Source organism: Lissotriton vulgaris, chromosome 11, assembly GCF_964263255.1.
Source record: "Lissotriton vulgaris chromosome 11, aLisVul1.2, whole genome shotgun sequence".
Classification (NCBI taxonomy): domain Eukaryota; kingdom Metazoa; phylum Chordata; class Amphibia; order Caudata; family Salamandridae; genus Lissotriton; species Lissotriton vulgaris.
The window spans coordinates 509,997,863-510,018,504 of NC_141699.1; the positions used below are offsets into that span (position 1 = coordinate 509,997,863).

Below are 20,642 nucleotides of genomic sequence, written 5' to 3' on the forward strand. Positions count from 1 at the left end.
CCATATTGAAGCCTGTCTCAAGCAAGATAACATAACAGAAAATTTCAAAATCTCCAGTGGTGAGAGTACCACACCACTTCAAAGGGCATCTCAAAGCCTAAAGGACATCGTCAGGCTTGAACCAGTGAATTGCAAAAAGAAAAAGAAACATTAGAAGGCTTTGCTAAAAGTATCTGTAACTCCATCCCAAAATAAGATGTGACAATGCTCACTCATCGATGGGAAGAAAATTGCTGAAGAACCTCTGCTTGTAAGATTTTTCCCAGGATTAGCGATTTAGTCAAAGGCACTGAATATGCATCTTATCTGCAGCTAAATTTACCACCATATCATTTGCATATAATCAGAGCGTTGGTGCTCCCAAATTAGGCAGACTAACAGCTTTGTCTTGGAGGATGGCACAATCTTAAGGCTCTATAAAGAAAGCAAACAAAATAGGAGACATCAGGCATCCTTGCGTATGCCCCACCTGACAAATATCTCCCCAACCAAAATGTTAATATTGATTATACTGGCCTTAGCCCCAGAGCATAATCTCTCAACAGTCACAGAAAACTCGTCGGAAATGGAAATTTATGGCGGATTGCAAATAAAACCTCCCAGTCTACTAAATCAAATGCTTTTTTCCACAACGACGGCCCTAGTGCTCTGGTTGAAAAACAATCTATTGCTTGCACCAGAAAGTTTGTGTTTGAGGAGATATTCCACCCAGGAAGGAATCCATTTCGGCCCAAATGGATCACTGACTGGTCTGCAGATGATATCCGGTTCGCGATCATCTTAGCAAACAGCTTGTAATCGCTGTTTAGGAGCCTTATAGGACAGTATGAATCACGGTCTATTTCTGACTTGTCTTTCATTAAAAACGAATCACTATTGATTCAGTAAAGGTGCTGATTATAGGACACCCCTGAAGAATCTGATGAAAGAGGCGAACAAAGAATAGCACTAATTGTGGGGAAAACATCTTATATACCTCTGTGCCGTCCTTACCTCTAGCTTTTGCCTTAGGCCACAACTTTACCGCCAGCTGTACTTCCACCAGCGTTGTTGGAGTGGTGATGGATTCGGCTAGCACCAGCGTCAACTTATGAACCTTGATACCTCTTAACTATTCTTCAATAACCTCATGAGAACAATTATGAAATTCAGAATATAGCCTAAATCACTGAATTTATGGCAATAGGCGATTATAAAATTTACCGGACAAAATCAGAAGCCTTAGTGTTTAACTGTTCCCCAGAAATTCTTCCACCTTCAATGTGTATGACTTTTCAGGCAGGGCGCCCCGTTAGATACTTGGGTGTTAGGGTGACATCAAATTTGAATGATCTATTTCTCTAAATTATGCTTTTTTATTAACCAAGGTTCGCTCGCTAATCAAACAATGTGAAATACGTCCCCTTACGATTATAGGTCAGATCTCACTCATAAAAATGAACTTGTTGCCTTTGTTCTTGTTCACTTTCTCTAATGTATTGATTAAAATACCTAGATCATTCTTTGAGACTAATAGCGTGGAAATGTGTGCATTTAGTGGCAAAGGAAACAACTGCAGGTTAAACTGTTCATTCTTCAATTAACTCAGGCTGAAGGTGGCCTGATGCTCCCACACTTTAAAATTAATTTCAAGATGCTCTTGTATATTTATTGGCATATGCATTCAAGACAATAATTACTATTTGAATATTATGTTAAAAGTTACATGAATTGACCATACCTCCTTTTTACAGATTCCCAGATTGCCAAAGAGAACACATTATAAGACTCCTCAAATAGTGGTTGGCCATTTTAATCTTATTTGGCAAGAATACAAAATTCCCCATTTCCACCTTCAAATAAAACTTGATTCCAGTTTAGGACTAGGCTTGATCCTTGGTTGGTCCATGCTTGAGTCCTTCCTCTCAGATCGCTCCTTCTCAGTGTTTGAGAACAATGCAGTCTCTAACTGGATGCCATTGAAGTGTGGGGTGCCTCAGTGCTCCTCTCTGAGCCCCACTCTTTTTAATGTTTACATGCGTCCTCTGTCAGAAATTGTCGAGCCCTTCAATGTCAAAATTGTCACGAACGCTGATGAGACTCAGCTTATTGTGTCTCTTGACCTTTTAGACAATAATAAATCCATCTTGGCAAATTGTCTGGAAAAAGTCTCAGCATGGTTGGACTCTTCCTTCCTAAAGATGAATGCTGCTAAAACAGAACTGATGTTTCTGGGAAAGACTACTAATCTGGAGATCGTCACTCTATGGCCTAAAGGTATGGGAGATATTGCTGCCCCTAAAGACCAAGTAAAAAGCCATGGAGTCTGGCTGGACCATAATTTGAATTTTAAGACGCAGGCTTCCAGGATAGCAGGCACCTGCTACTGCATTCTTAAAATGATCAGGAGGATTCTGCCCCTCTTGCCTTTCAATGCCAGGAAACTCCTGGTGCAAGCATTGATCTAATCTAGGCCTGATTATACCAATGTGCTTTATTTGGTCTCCCCTTGTTCAACGAAAAAAAAACTCCTAGCAGTTCAAAATTCTGCGGCGTGACTTCTTAGGCAGGCGCACAATAGGGAATCTGCTAAACCGCGCATTAAGGCACTACAGTGGCTGCCAGTTGATAAAAGAATTCAATTTAAGGCACTGTGTATTGCCCATAAATCACTGGCGGCTAGTACGCCACCGATTCTTCAATATATTGTCTCTCCATATGTCCCTAGAAGATCCCTCTGATCTGAGGTGAAACATCTTGCAATTGTTCCCAAATTCAATCGAGCCCGGAGCGGGAGCCGTCTTTTTTCTGTCATCACTGTAAAAGGTTGGAATCAGTTGCTGATGTTATTTGTCTTGAGGTTAATCATCTTCTCTTCTGCAAGCATCTCAAAACTCTCTTGTTTGCCTGATCCCTTCCATTCATGCAGTTTGGGCATTGTCTTTAGTGCTGGGAGGCCTTATATAGCCATGCACTTCATAAATGTTCTATTTAGTCCAATACTTATCCCCTGGGTGACTTTGGGCTTTCGGAGGTGTAGGCTACTCGAGGGCCAGATAAAAAGGGGGTATGAACTAGGAGTAGACCGTGAGTGCTTTTCAACAAAAAGGGTCCTTTTATTTGCAGGAGATTCAGGTAAACTGAGACTTATCAAGGTTATATAATGGAGAGGTCTTCAAAAGAACAAAAGCATCTGGACTTGACGGTTCAGTCCTGGTATTGACCGCTCCTCCCTCTGGGGCGTCCTTGGGCTTGACTTCCAGATGGGGCTTGATTCTTCCCAGGTGCTCCAAAGAAGGAAAAGACAACAAGAAAATATCGGGATTAGCTACTGCCTGTCCTTCTTGTTTTGTTTTTTTTGTGCTACCATCACCAAGCATTGTGCAAGTACAAGGTAGGGATCGGTTTAGGGAGTGAAGGAGGTGTGTAGGACAATGCTCGTAGGAACCCTCAGTGATCTAGTTCCCGGTGCCACCCCACCAACCCCACCAAAACGACCCCCTTAATGCCACTTGCCTTGGGCCAGGACCCGTGAGTAAGGCCATGGCGTTGGGACCCAGGGCGTCCTCTCCCTCCTTTGGGCCACCGGGTTTTTCAGCGTTGTACGTTATTTCCGGTGTCCTCGGGTCTTTGCGAGCTCCTCCGTTCCTCTCCTCGCTTGTCTCGTTGCTTTCTCTTCTTTTCCACTGCTCCGCTGTCTCAGCTTCTCGGTCCTTCTCCTCTTCCATGCTGCGAGCCACCTTCACTTCAAACTCTCTGCCCTTATTCTCTGCCGATGTCCTCACGTCACATTTCCCCAGCGCAACAACTAGACTGCTGCCTTCTTCCTGTTTACCTCAGGCGTCCTTGTCCATTCCGACCCACTCCCGCTGGTCCAAGTCCTCGTCGTCCCCACAGGAGGCTTATGTTTTTTTTTCCAACAATCAATTTATCACAAGGCTAGCATTAAGGCAGGAGTGTCCATCAATTAACCCCACACTTTTTTTAACTATACCCAAATACAGCATTTTTGTTCCGGCTAATTGATGGATGTAAATGAAATATTGGACAAACTTTTCCGGGCCTTTTTCACATTCCGTCTGTCAGGAGTTGGAACTTTGTATTGAGTTTTACATCAGCAGTTAGGTTGAAATTGTTATTGGATGGTATAAGTAAAATAGCCGCTACCATTAGTTGCATAATATCTTTAGCACAATGGCATTATTACAATCAGCTCAGCTGGAAAGCTATTCATGCAGCCAACTTCAAGTGAATGGCTTTTTTTGTAAATGGATAAAATATTATACACCAGATAAAGTAAAGAAAATGTATGTAAGAGCCAAAGCTAGATGTTTTAGATGTGGATTGGAACCATGGGATTGGCTCAATATGATGCTTAACTGTCTCAGATTGTTCGTATTTTGAATCAATATACTCAAGGAAATGGGGAATCGATGGAACAAGAAATTATTCTCAATCCACAGGAAGCCCTCTTTGGTACTCCATCGGTGCCAAATATTCTTCCCACCAAAAAAAAACAGCTCTGTTTCACAGCTACCCTAGTGGTAAAGTCACTTATTTTAGCGAATTGGAAATCTACAATGATACCCACTGTCGATCAGGGGCGCAACAAAATGTATAAGGTTAAAAGCCATGAGATTCTGTATGCAAAAATATTAGGTGCCAATAAGCTGTTTAAAAAAAATTGGAAGAGCTGGGAAAGAGCTGACATCGGCAAAACTAGCAGGTAGATAGCTCTTTCAGGCAACTATGAGGCATGAGAATGGCTCCTCATAATGTGTGTTATTATCTATGTGATTAATTGCACAACTGTGATTTATTGGGAATCTTTGAGTGCATGAATTGATATTACGATTAGCCATGTGGACCCATAGGATGCACATGCAAATAGTCACCCATGGATGCATCTATAACTGAAGTGAAATACCGCTTTGCCTTGATGACCTGCACATTATGATCACTATCATCCTCATCATTATGATCTTTATTGTTTGGTCTTTTAGCTACAATGCAAATTGCACAGCCCTCTATAAAATATAAAAGTAACATTGCAATCGTATAAATTATCTAAAGAATGCAAATGTTCTTATATCTATAAACGGGTAGGAAAAATGAAACAAAACTAATCATCAGATAGCATTCATAAAGGAATCTTTACTTACGAAGCCCTCCATAAAATCTTGGACAATGCTGAATTAAAATTGTTTAAATCTCTTTAGACAACAGTGGTACAAAAGCATTTCTTATTCAGTCTAAATGAGAAAGGATGTTATGCAGTGAACACACGTCAAGTTAAGGTAGAAGTGATATTTAATGAAGAGTTCACAAAGCATTACCAAAAAGCTCTTAGCCAGGGCAAGCACAGATCCCAGCTGCCCATCATAGAACGCTACAGCTTTAGAATCCCCATCCTCATTGTAGAATACGCAATATTCTAAGAATAACAAACAATGAGAAACCATGTCACTAACACAACCTGTGTAAGGAACAAAAATACAAAAAATATAAGAAGTAAATGTGGAATTCAAATAGAGTGCATGTATGTCACAGCAAGAGATCAATACTAAGAGAATTGGAAATAAAACAATCTACATGAGAATCATAACAAGGAAATCAATACATTTCATAACCTTCATAACAGACTGGCTACCTTCTCAACTATGAATCATCTCTTGGAGAAACCAGATTATCTCTTCTCCTGGTTTCTCCCAGGTTATCATAGATTTTTATTCTGAAATGTGGGGTTGTTCTTATCCTGTGACCTATCATTTTTAACATCAGAATCAATGCTTTTTACCAACCTGAACATGCTACAAGCAACCCCTGTATCCAGTGTGATCACATTCTTCTTAAAAGAGAGAGTGGAATATAGACCCAACAACCCTTTTCTCTCCCAACCCAGTTTCTTTATCTAGACAAGATTTCCTACATCATATTTCTTACTCTTAATAGAGTGTTTCCAGTCATATCTCTCTTTGTAACACTGCTGATATCTTCCATGCTGCGATCTTCTCAATTTCATTGCCAATGTCTCTCTGGTGAAGCCATTCCAATAAATTGTCACCTCTCTTGGGAATATAGGCTTTTCCTGTTGTTACCCTGTCTTTGAAGAAAATTTTCATGATGACATAACCTTGTACGACAATCTTGGTTCCACCACAGCTGAAGCAAGTTGCTTATCTCCAAATCTTCCATCCCAAATCCTCTCACAAATCATAGTGTAAGACAAACCCAAACTAGAAATTTCTTTCCTCCAAAGTCAACCTCACACTCAGGCATTATCAACACACCAGTGCCATCTGTAGTAGCATCATTCTTAAATACCATCTTCTTTGCCCCATCTGTAACACTATGAGCTCTTCATTCTCTCTCAGCTCTACACACCAAAGCATAATGCCCTTTGAGGACACACTTACGACAAGTGGAACACCTAGAAAAACAGTTGGAACTATCAGATAAATGAGTAGAACTACTACATCTGTAACACTTGCTCTTAGTGTCATGAAAATCCATGGGAGGTATGATCTTAAACCCCCCAGTTGTTACTCTATGAATGTTAACTCCACTTTCAAATTCACAGCCATCATGAGAAACAATATTGTTAGACTTGGCCCTCTCTGCAGGGTTACCCCCCAAATGTTTTGCCTTCACCTCTTTTATTCGTGTTGTATTCATCTGTGTTAGCCTTAGGGCTCTGTGCACTTTCCGAGTGCTAACCAGGGCTAAAGTGCTTGTGCTAACCACCCAAAACAAGGTAAAATTGGCATATTTAATTGACTTATAAAGATAGATGACATTCAGAGAATTGCAGTTAGTATGGGCTCTTTGTGTCCTAGTGATCAAACATTTAATACTTTTTTGAGACACATAAGACATTTTTAACTAGCACTATCACTGTTAACTAATTCACTCCACGTCTATTTACCAATACCCGCTCCACAGTAGATCTGGCGTCGAATCACACTGGGGGGGTATTCGGCCTCTCTAGTGGAGCCCAAGGATGAAGCATGTCACCAACCAGGTTGGTGAGTGAGGGCTTTCTAAACTGACCTGAGTGGGGTTAGTTTCATTCCCCCAGCTGCTCCATTTGTTCTTCGAATTGTGTGTGCCCTTTGGTCACTCTTTTCTTGTTTATCAAAATTTAACCGGGGACTAAGAGTGTTCCTCATTCTCCCTATCTCTCTTCTTGGTGTTGAGTATTAGAAAGTTGCCACATTACTGCCCTAACCTGGTTCACATAACTGGGCGTACTTGGCAGTTGGACTTTGTTTATTTCCACACAATAGAGGGATTAGGTGTGCCTGGATTGCCATCGCTGGCAAGATGGGGGCGAAGCCCCACTTACAAATGAATAGACTGTGTCCTGCCACCTCATAAAGGACTGAATACCCCCTTGTAGTTAGTCTGCAGCCAAGGCAAGACTCTGGAAGCTTCTCTCACTTGAAAGGCACAACTGGGTATACATTTTGGGGCCAACTCATCAGTACACTTCTGGGCCTGTGGATAATCTGCCAGTCAGAAGGACTGTGAAATGATGTTAAGTACTCCAAGTTGATGATAGTTCAAATGGAGAGAACCCCGTGGTGGAGTGTGGTGCCATCCTGTAATTCTTTATTTTACCCAATAATTCACATTTCCTGCACACATTTACTGCGATGGCCCTCTTTATAGTATCTTTAAGGACTTCCACCATGCCATTGGTCTCGGGATGATATAAAGCTGATTTCTTTTGTTTGGTGCCCATTTCACCCAGAAATGTCTCCATAACATGAGATACAAGTTGTACACCATTATCTGTAAGTATAGACATGGGAAATCCCTCTCTTTCAAAAATAGGCTCTAAGAAACCTATCACATTACATGTTATTGGCGAATTGGTTATCGCCACCTCCGGCCACCTTGAATACATGTCAATGAAGCACAAAATCATATACTTATCAGTGTTAATGTGCCTTATGGGACCCAGATTGGCTAAGGAAACCTCCTTCTATGGCTGTTTGGGTATCTCCCTGACTATCATGTGCTGCAACCTACACTTCAGAACTTTGTCTGTAATGGAACACTCACAACATTCTCTAACCCTCCGCTCCACCTCGATGTCCATTCCTGGCCACCAATACATTTTTCTGAGTCTTTCCTTTGTTTCTAAGATCCCTGTGTGACTTTCATGTGCTAAAGAAGCCAAGTCTTCTCTTAAGGAAACAGGAGGGATTAATCTGGTCCCTCTGAAAACAAAATTGCCCTGCACAGACAATTCATCTTAACTCTCCAGAAATCATATAAATGAGGATGATTTTTGTCCTGACTACTGCAACCATTCTTGATTCTTTGTACAACTTCCTGAATTATGTCATCCTTGCCTCTTTCAGTTAACTATTCATCTTCTTTAATTATTGCTTCTCTGATCAAACATACCTCAAATTCATCTTCTTCAGTGCATTATTTCTCTTGCTCAACAACTGCATCCAGCCCCTTTTTTCAAAGATATCTTTAGGATGTTTGTGATCAGTTCTCATTAGGAATCTGCTTCCCCATGTAAACGTCCTTTATTTTTTTTCACTGCCCATGAAATCCCCAATGCCTCTTTGACAATGACTGAGTAACTTAGATCTGCCTCCTTCAAACCTCTGGAAATAAGCAAAATTGTTTTCTCTATATCATTATGCTTTTGTAGGCAAACGGCTCCAAGGCCATTTGAGTCAGCATAAGACATTATGGTAGATTCTTGTCCTGGCTCAAAACTCTGCAGACAGGATGCATTTCTAAGACAATGCTTCATTGCCCTGAATTCATCTTCACAGGCTTCATTCCACTTAAACATGACACCTTTCCTTGGTAGTAACCTCATATTTTTTTTGATCTCCCTGCAAAACTATCAGCAAACTTGTAATAATATTCAGTCATTTCGAGGAACGTGACTAGCTCTTCTTTTGAACTAGTACTGATTAAGTTACTAATGGTTTCAACTAGCTCCTTTTTTGGTTCAATGCTTTTCAACATTATTTTATGACCCAAGTAATTGATTAAGTTGAAATTGAACTTTCATTTTTCTGCCTTTGGATGAATCCACTTTCCTTACATCTCTGTAAAACCTCTCACACCTGTTTATTGTGTTTTCCTGCATTCTTGCCAAACACCAGCATATCATCTTCATAAGATTTTACACCCAAAATTCATTTTAAAACCCTCTCCATCTCCCTCTAAAAAATAGCAGCTGATGAGGTAAATCCAAATGGCATGAACTCAAACTTGTAAGTGCCAAACAGGGTGGCAGAGTCAGTCAGTTCTTGTGAAACTTGGCGAATCTCATCTGATGATAAGCTGATCTGAAATCAACTGAAGAGAGACACTTTGCCCCTTTTAACATTGATGGCATCTTGTTGATATTGGGCAACGGTTAGTGATCACCAATAATACATTTGTTCAACTCACACAGATCCACACTAAGGCGAATCACTCCATTAGACTTTTTTGCCATGACTACTGAGGAAAGCCATTCTGTGGCTTCTACCTTTACAATTAAGCCATTATTCTCCAAATTGTCTAACTTTATTCTCATCGTGTCCTTAACAAGCAATGGCATTCCCCAGACCTTTCTCACTACAAGTGTTGCACCCTTCTTTACTCTTATCTTATGCACATAATCCTTCAAACAACCTGTTTGGTCCGAAATATTTTAGGAAATTCTTGTTCAAAACATAGTTTAACATTACATACGTCACTTATTTGTGCAACTTACTTTAGTCTAACCAAGGTATTTGCTTTCGGATCAAGATACACTTTCCGGTCTCTCTGATGGTACCAACTGATGAGAGAGTCACCTCTCATGGAGATGTATACCTTTCCCGCAGTTACTCTGTCCTTGAACTGTATGGATCCACTAAAGTTACCCATCAATTTGATTGGCTGGCCCCCATACCCTTTCGGACAAATATCAGGTTGGAACAATTTGACTTTGCTTAACAGATTATTTTCAAAGAAATCTTTAAGTATTAGAGTCATCTTTGCCCCTGAGTCAAATAACATTGAAACTGATACACCTTCAACTTGTACTGTCCCCAAAGGACCAACTGTGCTATCCTGGATCAGTGACTCCTCACTTGGAGAATCATCAGAGTCCTCACATCGGATTTCTCAAATCTTCTTCTTGTCATATTGAGTGCCTTTATTATCAGAGCTCCTGCAACATTTTGAAACATATCCCTTCTTCACACACTTCTTACAGATAGCCTTCCAACCCATGCAACCTTTAAAACGAGCAAAGCGACCATATTCACCACACCTAAAGCACTTCCATTGAGCTTTTTTCGCACCCTTTCCAAACTATTTTTGAACTTTCTAACTTGTGCTCTGATCATTGTGATTTTAATGTGAGAAACTGGTTGTACTGAGTCCTCCTTTTCATTGTTGCTTCTCTTTTTTATTACATCTATGCATGCTAAACTATGCTCATATGTTTTAGCAATAGTTACTACTACGGAGAGTGGGGGATCATCTTTTTATCAAAAATGTTCCTTCCCTTTCTATAAGAGACAGCCTAACCAAAACTAGTCTTGCAATCTTTCTTCATTACTAGTTTAGGCCAATTTTCTCAAAATAGTCATATACTCTTCTACCGATTCTCTAACACTTTTAAAACTTTTTGTAAGTAATGTAAATCCAATTGTTTAAGCATATTTTATAGCCATTCAAATTAACACTAAGATCAGCTGTTAATTCAGGCAAATGTTCAAAAACGTCTTGGCCCTCTGACCGCAGGCAATGCAGTAAGAAAGACAACTTGCGTTCCACACTTAATGAAGTACCACAAACTCTGACATAATGTGCAAAAACACTTTTACATTTCTTCCAAAGAATTTAAGGCTCACCAGGATTCATCAAGAAAGAAGGAGGCGGAGTGACATTCTGCATAATGTCACTTCACACGTACATTACAAACGTAAGAGAAATATGCCTTACACAAACACTTAGGATTAGAAAGTAGTCACATTTAACAATCCAGCTTCTGTAAACTGCTGAAAACATGGCTATTGAAGCAGGCATACTATTGATATCTTACCCTAACCCTTCAGAGCAGCGCCAAGAAACCAACCTGGTGTATGTGCGCTATGCAAGTAAATTTTAACATAACATAACATCCAGAAAGTAACCACATGGAAACAATCTTAAATCAAAGGATGTGTTTGTCACAAAACATAAAAAGCAGGACAAATATGGGAATATATGATGTTACAACCCAAACAATTACAACGCATCCTTTTACAACACTGTTTTTACATCGGAACTAATTACATCGCATGATTTTACAACACATTTTTAACAACTACCATTATAAAGCATTCAATAACAACACATACCATTACAACGCACACCTTTAGAATGCTTGATACTTTTAGGGCAACAGTAGGGTAAGTGTTGGATAGTGTAGGGGTAAAAATTACTATTTCCACTCCAGTGAGTGCAACAGTAGGGAAAGTGTTGGATAGTGTAGTGGTAAAAAATACTATTCCCATTTACCCCACAACCAATATCCACCCTAAAACAAAACAAAAACTCCATTACCTACCTTATAATGCGTTGTAATGGCATGCATTATAATGGTATGTGTTGTAATGGCATGCGTTGTAACAGTTGCATTGTAAAAGCAGTGCGATGTAATAACTTCGTTGTAATGGATGTTTCCCCAAATATGGCAGTGCATGTAATGAAACACCTAGCAGAACTGACCAGAAGGTAATTGCACAGAATGCGTAGAATGTACGTTTGCCCGTCACCGAACACAAGAAAATCTTGACATTATTTAATAAAGGAAATGGGCGCGCCCGTTACTGAGAAAATGATACTCTTGAGATGCTTTGATCTAAATGTAATCTGCTCAGATAAAGGTGTGCCCATCCCTGAGCATGCTTCAATAAAGCAAACAATGCCTAGGAAATAATAATCAATCAATTAAAGGATAGAGATCAATGAATTATCCCTTCCTGTCCTAATTTAATCATATAAAAAAAATCTGTGTCTTATATTTATCTGCAACCAAATGCAACCCAGTGATAGTTACAAGCTATTTTATTTATTTTAGCCATTTTCTTCAAAATTGAATATAAATAAATTTTTCTTCTTTTTCAAAACATATATATATACACAACAAATACATATATATATATATATATATATATATATATATATATATATACATACACAACAAATATACTCAATACAACCACAAAAATATACACACTCTATTTACATTATTAACAAACTAACATATATTTTGGACCTTTGTGTATCGTAGCCCTTATTTTTCAAAAGGAGGAAGCTTCAAAAATTATAAAAGGCATTCCTTCAAAACGAGATCACCCAAAAACATCGGAGCCTGGGAGGTATATTATTAAAACCTCTATTATGTATGTACTCCTTCTGATTCAATTTTAATGTTCTTAATTCTTTGATAGTGTCTTCAAAACAAATGTCGACGCGTTTCAGCCCTGCAATTTACGGGCCTCATCAGGACTAGGGCTTTTAAGGATCTGTCTATAAAGTCAAAAGAATCATGTTTATATATGCATACTAAGGACTATTGGTTCAACAGTTTTGTACCAATAATATAGGAACAATAATCACATTTCGCTACAAATGCCTCAGAGTGGTTAGGCATATTATAGCTAGAAAACACCCATGTGATACATTAAAAAAAAACTATTTTCTCCCAAGTGAGGTTCCTCATCTAGAAAAGTGTTGTGAGGGAAATAGATAGAATTCTCCAGCATCCTTTTTTTATTTTATTTATATATTTGAAGCAGACCAGTTTAAAACTCAGCTTATTTTAGGGAAAGAGATATAGTACAATTATTACCGCAATATATTTTATTGCATGTTTCCAAAGATGGCGCGAGTTTATAAGTATCTATACTTCCAAGAGTTGTGGACAGCTGAAAGCACAAAACACAAATAACGACCAATTTTGCTGTCATCTTCTTTCAAAAGCTCGGTGGCAAAAAAGCGGGGGACACTTGTCAGCACGACTTACCTAGTATGTAAAGACATGGAATACTATTACTGCCTTTCTTTCTAATTTCCAAAGAGTCTGGGGGTAGAAATTATTTCTCTGTTCTCCCTGTAAAAAGCGATATATCTTTAATACCTAGTGACTCTCCTCTCTTTTTAGGTACAACATCTAAATAAACGTACAAGACCGAATCCTACCTTGCTTCAGCGTATCTCATCCGCGTCTGCATCTATCGCCATTCTGCTACCAACGTGTAAACTATCACGTGGTGCGGAAGTAGATAAATTCCAAACCTCGCAGTGTCAGAAATAAACAACGGACTGAATAACACCCTTCCTGCAGTCAAACACTGCAGAAGAAAGCAGGCTAATGTGCGCACTTGCCAACTAAAGTGAAGCCATGTAAAAAAACAGGGTACGAATCTACCTGGGTTCGAGAATCTAAATTAATAAATAATACACCTATCACCAAAATACTGCGTGTGCTCATAAAGTATTACCTAAAAAAGGTTCTATCAATTTGTAATGTCATCTTTCAAAATTAATTACAACCTATCAAGGATACTAGGTCAAGGTGCTCCTTCCACCTTATCTATTTCTCTTGACTATATATATGTATCTAAAAAAACATTCTATTAAAAAATATACAATGTGTTCAGAAATTATTGCCTTATAACCCAATATTATGCCACCACTCTTTACAATCTTAACATGTCTATCAGATGATATATAAAAGATGTCACCATTATACAGTTTGAAAATGTCATATCCATATAAATTCAGATGGAATCATTGTAAAAGAGCCCAAATTTCATCTCTCTCATTAAGGCCAGTTACCAAAGTGTGATATTTTTCAATTAGTCTGGCTTCTATTCAAGTTTCAAGTTTCAAGTTTATTTTATTTATGATTTCGGAACTCAAATGAGATCCACATAAAAATTTAGACAGTTAAATACATTTACATACAATCATTAGTCAAATACAAAATAGCAATATACATTTCCGACCTTTTAATATAAAACTAAGAAAGTTTTGAAGAAGTTAAAAATGTTATAGCAAAACATTTCATCAGGGGGATTATGAATGGCATCAAGAAAGGAGATAGCAGAGGAAATACCCAATTGAAGACAAATAGGTCTCAGCCACTTGCGCCTAAACGCAAGTAAAGCCGGGCACACAAAAAGGACATGATTAATATCCTGATTAGAATTATTACAAAGATCACATAAAGCTGAAGAGCTATACCATCTGTACGTCAAAGAATTCAATGGAAGTGGATCCTGCCTCAATAAAAGGAAGAATCGCCTTACCCCATGATGGAGATTCCAGGTGACATATGGTTGGGTTATTCTCATTTGGCAGGAATCTACGGCCAGATGGACGCCTTTTTTCAAAGTACGTGATTCCCTGTCCAACCTGAAGCATAATTCCCAAGAGGCCGACTTCAGGATGATTTCAACTGATGTGTGGATAAGGTAAATAAAACCGAATCTTCAAGTTCAAGTAGATCAACTGCAGTTCTAAAAATTTTTACAATTGTCGAATATTCTTTAAGGTTTCCAAGCAGCTCAGTTGTTATAAAATTTCTTAGGGTGCCTGGGTACCCCTGTGCGATATTAAAAATCCAGCGCACTATTCCTGCTAAACCTTGAACCCAACTACTACGTAGGCCAAATTCCAGTCTAAGTGCGGCTGTAGAGCACGCAGTATTAACCATAGTGAGACTACGCAGAATTTTGCCTTCCGTAGAGTTTAAGAAACCCCAAGTTTTTATATCTACTATTTCCATGCCATATAATAATGATGCAGGAATTTTTGCACGATATACTTCCAACAAGATAGCAAAATACCGTCTGCCAGTAGCCTTATAGAGAGAGACTAGACTTTTACCTTGAATAATTGTTTTCCGCGTAATATTGGCTATGTGAGCCTTCTCACTTAAATTGCCCGTAACAATTTTTCCGAGGAAGACATAAGATTGTACCACTTCCAATCTCTGTCCACCTACGGACCATGGGAAATTTGCGTCTTTCAACTTTTTTCTTCCCGTCATGCACATTACTTTACTTTTTGAGACGTTTATCTTCAAGTGGTGTGCTTCGGCATATTTATGAAGAGCGTGCAGCTGGGTATTTAGACCTTTAGGTGTTAAGTCTAGAATCAATATATCGTCTGCATACATTAAACAAACGATTGGGACACCCCCCAACATCGGAGCTATTCCTTCACTTACAGACAAAACGTGGGGAAGATCGGTTATGTAAAGGGAAAACAATAAAGGGGCCAATAAGCAGCCTTGTTTAACCCATTTGCTGTTGTAATTACTTGGGGAAAACCTCTTTCCCCACCTAACAATACTCTGCACCAGGTTTCCGAGTGTAAGGCTCGTGTTAACTCGAGGATTGTAGATGGCATGCCAAGGTTTGATAATTTCCTCCACAGCAAAGATCGGTCTACTTTATCAAATGCTGTGGAGAAATCTATAAAGGCGCCATAAACTCTCCCTCCACGAATCTTAACATATTTCTCTGTTATAACCAGCAATGCCGTCAAATTGTCTAAGGTGCTATGTCTCTGCCTAAACCCAGTCTGCTCAAAGGGCAAAATTTCATCCCTGGACACCCACTCACGAATTAATTTGAGAATACATTTTGAAAAAACCTTTGCCTATCACATCCAGAAGGGCAATTTGATGATAATTTTGAGGCATATTACGTGCTCCCTTCTTAAAAAGGGGGACTAATATGCTTCCCCTCCATGAGGGGAGAACAGTTTTACTGGAGAAACAAAAGTTAAAAACTGGGAAAAGAATTTTACTCCACATCTTACTATGTTGTTTTATAACAGAGATGGGGAGCTCATCCGGACCCATTGCACCAGAAGAGCGCAGGCCCTTAATCGCTAATTCAATGTCCTTTTCGGACGGTGGTCCGTAAAGACAGTTGTCCACTTGTAATCTACTGTTTTCATGGACCCTACCATTACTAGCATATAACTTCTTGATATATTCAACCCAGATATACTCTTCGATGGGGATTGGTAGAGGTCTAGATCTTAGTCCAAAGCCCTCCCCAATTATTGACCAAAATGTTCTAGCTTGACCCTTATAAGCTGCCTCACGGAGTCTAATCCAAAGTACATCTTCTTTCCCCCTTTTTAATTTAGCCTTCATCCTATTCCTTCGTCTTCTCAATAGGACGATTCTGTGATATCTTTCGGGGGTATATAGAAGGTATTGCTCCCTTACCAATTTATTTTTTTCAGTGTTAAGATAACGAAGACAGCTAGGGGCTTTCTTTAGGATTTTTTACAGGTGAGGGTTTCTTTGCAATTGAAATTACTTTATTCAAGAAGTCAGAGAAACATATTAATTCACATCCATCCCAGTGAACCAAATTCTCTACGGCAGTCTCTAAAATGCTCGTCAAACCCTCTATTGCCTTAAAATTCCAATAACATCTCCCAGAATTGACTCCAAAATTTACCAGATCACTATTTATGAACCACGTATCCACTTGGATAGATTTATATTTACTGGCTTATATTCGATTCAGTTTGGTTTCTACTTCATCTGTGTTTGCATTCCCCAATACACATAAAATTGTCCATTCCATATCATTTCCTGAATGATTCAAAGTTTGAAAATGATGTACAAGCTGGGCCCTTGTACTTTGCGTTCTACCCGTGATTTGTGTTGCAAAATTCGTTTTTTTATGGTTTGTGTTGTCTGGCCTATATAAAACTTATGGCATGGACACTTAATACAGTAAACTGTATTTTTTTAGTTGCAATTCGAAAAAGTTCTCTGGTAGTGTATCTGGCTTTTATATCCAACTCTTTAGAATCTTTTGTCAACCTGCATGCTACGCAATTCTGACATCGATAATGCCCAACTACAGGAGGTAACTTGAGCAACACTCTTAGATCTTTTTGTGGGGGTTCAGATTTCCTGGCTGCTCTCACCAATTGTTGCCGAACATTTTTACCTTTTTAAAAGGCAAAGAGCGGCTTGGGAATTCCTAGACGTTCAATCAGTTTCCAAGTTTTTTAAATCAATTTTTTAACTCTATTTGCTTTGGGGTCATATGTGGGAAAACATGTTAGTGGTGTATTTTTCTCTTGTACTTTGGGAACCAGTAAAACCTCTCTCGGTGTATACCAAGCTCTTTTTAGAGTGACTTTTACCAATCTTTTTGGGTAGCCCCGGGCCACTAGTTTGTCTTTAAGTTTCTCTGCATTGGCAAAATAGTCCTCTTTTTCATCCCTGAGCATGCTTCACAAATTTAGGTGTGCTCGCTGCAGAACACAAGAAATTCTCGGAACTCTTTATTGAAGGAAATGTGAGTTCCCGTCACTGAGCAAGCACAACTCCTGACTCCCTTTAATCTGAATACAGTGTTGCACAAACAGCTAAAATGGTGACACAAACGTGAGTACATCAATGTTGAGGTTGTTTCTTTTAAGGCGATATGGCTTTCTGTTCACCTTGGTGACTAGAGACTTGCTGTCACTCGAACTCAAACATTCTGCTCCTAAAATGCAACTCACCAGCAAAGGCTTGTGAGGATATGGACTCATGCACACAAGCTCCTTTGAGAGCTCAAGAGCAAAGATGAGCAAATCTTCCTGGCAAACCGTAAATATAATGGTTGTCACCTCAAAATGTTAACTTGAAAGGAAAAGTCCCAAATAGAGGTTAAGGAAGCGTAGCAGTGGGCACATGCAGCACACTCACCAGTAATGTTTACATTCATGTGTTAAGTAAAAGCACATCCAGAAGTCAGGTCAGTACAAGAATTTCAGCATGTGAGTTAAGGTGAAGGTACCACAACACTGGTGTAGTCCGCGCTTCAAGTCATCGCCAATGAAATGATGTCAAGTACTCCAACTTGATGATAATGATGTTGTTTATTCAATCAATGGGAATCACCTCAGCCATCCACCATTCTGGTTAAGAAATACACTTTCCAACAGACCCAGTTAGCACCATGAAACAAGGCAAGCAACATGTGTCACATAACATTCTATAAAATAACACTGCTGTGAAATACCACAGACTGCTGTGCTGCTGAATGGATTGCTGCTCTGCTGGACTGCTTTTCTGAAGGAACTGCTGCCCTACTGTGCTGACCTGATGCCCTCCTGCCTGGGTGAGAAGGACTGGACCTGAATCATGGGTTTTATTCATTCTTTTAAGGAGGCATACATTCAAGCAATGCAGAGCTGCCTTATGTTTCTTACAAATACTGCCTAATGAGGACGTGTGTTTTAATGTGGGGAGATTTCTTAAATCAGCTATATTTTACCTTACATGTATGAATTCATAGCTGTGAATATTTTGTTCTTATGTTTTCATACGAATGCTTTTATAATTGTCTCCGACCTTCACATAAAGATGATGATGATGATGATGATGATGATGACTCTCTCATAATAAACACATGTAAAATGGATTCAGATGTCAAATCAACCACAGGGGCACACTTATCAATTGCTCAGGGCACACTCTGAAACCTTCTTAATGGGAGTAATTGGTCATGTAAAAGAATGTCTGTAAATTATTTCCAGGGTAAACAAGTGGACAATTTAAGCATTACTAGAGGGGACCTATTCTTTTTTTTTGGAGTATTTATAGAACTAAATTGACCTTCTATGTGCCCTTAGTAACAATACTACATCAAATAATAGTATATTGTGGCGAAAACGTTGGTCACTATTCACACTTTGTTTTTAATTCTTTTTACGCTATCACATCTAGGTATGGCTCTAATTGAGCTTTTAAAGAAACAAATTGCCTTTTGAACTCCATAAAATACATTGTTAAAAATAATCTTCTTGGCACTTTGATTCTAGAGTCACACTTTTTCCTTAGGTATACATTCATGGTACAGAAGAAATGTTCCCATACTCGGTCTGGGAAAATGCTTTCCACATTTGTTTGGAGTGCCCAGGACAGTAAGCTAGGTTTTGCTAATTCATCTTTATAATAATCAGTGTCTTTGAGTTTCTCAAAGGAAAATGTATAAGATCTCCTTGTCACTTACCATTTCTAGTGACATGTGTTGCTAATTCAAGATGGTTTGCTTATCTATAACACATTCTTCATTGAACTATGTCTAAAATGTAAAATTCAAATCAGCAGCAGGATACATATTTATGATTTATCTTAAAAACATTGTGTCGAACCAAGTATAAGATCCCAGAATATAATTTGCAATACAGCTATATGAGCTTTGTACATCAAAGCGTATCTAGTTTTGATATAAAAGGCTAGATGAGTTTCTGATTTTTTTTTTAGAAGATTGATGACTGCAGGATACATGCCTACATATTCGAGAGAAACATATCTTTGTCTTACATCATAATGTAAACCATCATTTTACTTGTTACTCAAGATCTTTTTCATATCTGCGATCCACCTGAAGCAAATATTTCTTCTCATTCCATAGCTGTTTGTTTTATGTATGGAAGAGCCAACTTCAAGGACACTCAAAGGTATTTCCTTGTGCTGCTTGTAAATATATAAGTATAAAATTGAATCCATCTAACGAGGTGCCAAAGCACCTTAGTGGACACATATCTTGCTACCCAATTGAGAGGTACTTGTTTGGAAGAATGTTATATTGCAATGTAAACGATTTTGTAAGCGTTTTGGTGCTGTGCGTGTGTAATCAGAGTGGTGCTTATCCTTTTTTAGGTGTGAACTGGTGGCAAGTGGAGTGAGAGGTAGGAAGAACACGTGTAGTTTCCATTAATTTATTGTTGAGCCTGATTGAGTGGACCTGTCTAGAATCCACACTAGTGTGAAAGGAACAGTTCATGACGTACACTGGACGCACTCAATCAGCTGTCATGCTCTATATAATACACCTGGAGCACCAAGTGAGTGAGCAGCAAATATGCTCTATACACTGGGGGCCATTGTAAGTGATCTGAGTTAATTCGGGAGCAATGGCGAGAAACACACAGAAGAATGCGACCTAAGGACTACCTTTGATAGAAAAAAGGAAGACCAACAGGTGTGCACGGGTTAGATTCAGCCAGAGTAAAGATTTTAAAGTAGCACACAAGATTAACAGTAGAGGGTCCTAAGGCAAATGTACTAAATACAGGCTGCAATCGTAAATGATGCAGAGGTTCTCTCTAAGAGTGGTGAAGATTTACCAGCAGGGATTCACAGGAGAAATAGACCAATAGTGAATGCTGTTTTTATCTCAATAAGAGTGATAAATGGTAATCTTGAGGCATGCACTGGGTATAGCCAGTTGGGGCCACAAACTCACATTGGGGTGTGCAGGTCCACAAATAAAGAATCTAGATTCTTTGTTTGGCCTTCAAAGATGAGCAGTACAAGGCAGATTTCAGAATGTGCTTGTTAGGGTCCAGCCTGGAGTGAAATAGTAGCAGCCCACAGTATAACCTGGTTACAAGTAAGAGGATAAATGTCCTTTAGGGGCAACACAGGAGAAAAAGAGAAATATCCCATGACATGCACCAATTACAGATATGATAAGTGCTCTGTGGATTCAAGTGACCTGTTGACTACAACATAGTGGGAAGTTGTGGAAAGAAAATTAATAGTAGCTTAGTAGAAATGATGGGGAGTCGGGGATTAGATGAGTTTAGAGTTGAGTGGAAGAACAAGTAGCATAGGTTCT

The 20,642-nt window shown here is 39.0% G+C and overlaps 1 protein-coding gene across 4 annotated transcripts in view; it reads left to right on the forward strand.

Moving 5' to 3' along the window:
* The window catches only part of SLC4A5 (solute carrier family 4 member 5), a 611,906-nt gene that overhangs the window by 261,261 nt on the left and 330,003 nt on the right, over positions 1-20,642 (forward strand). The window lies entirely within an intron of this gene.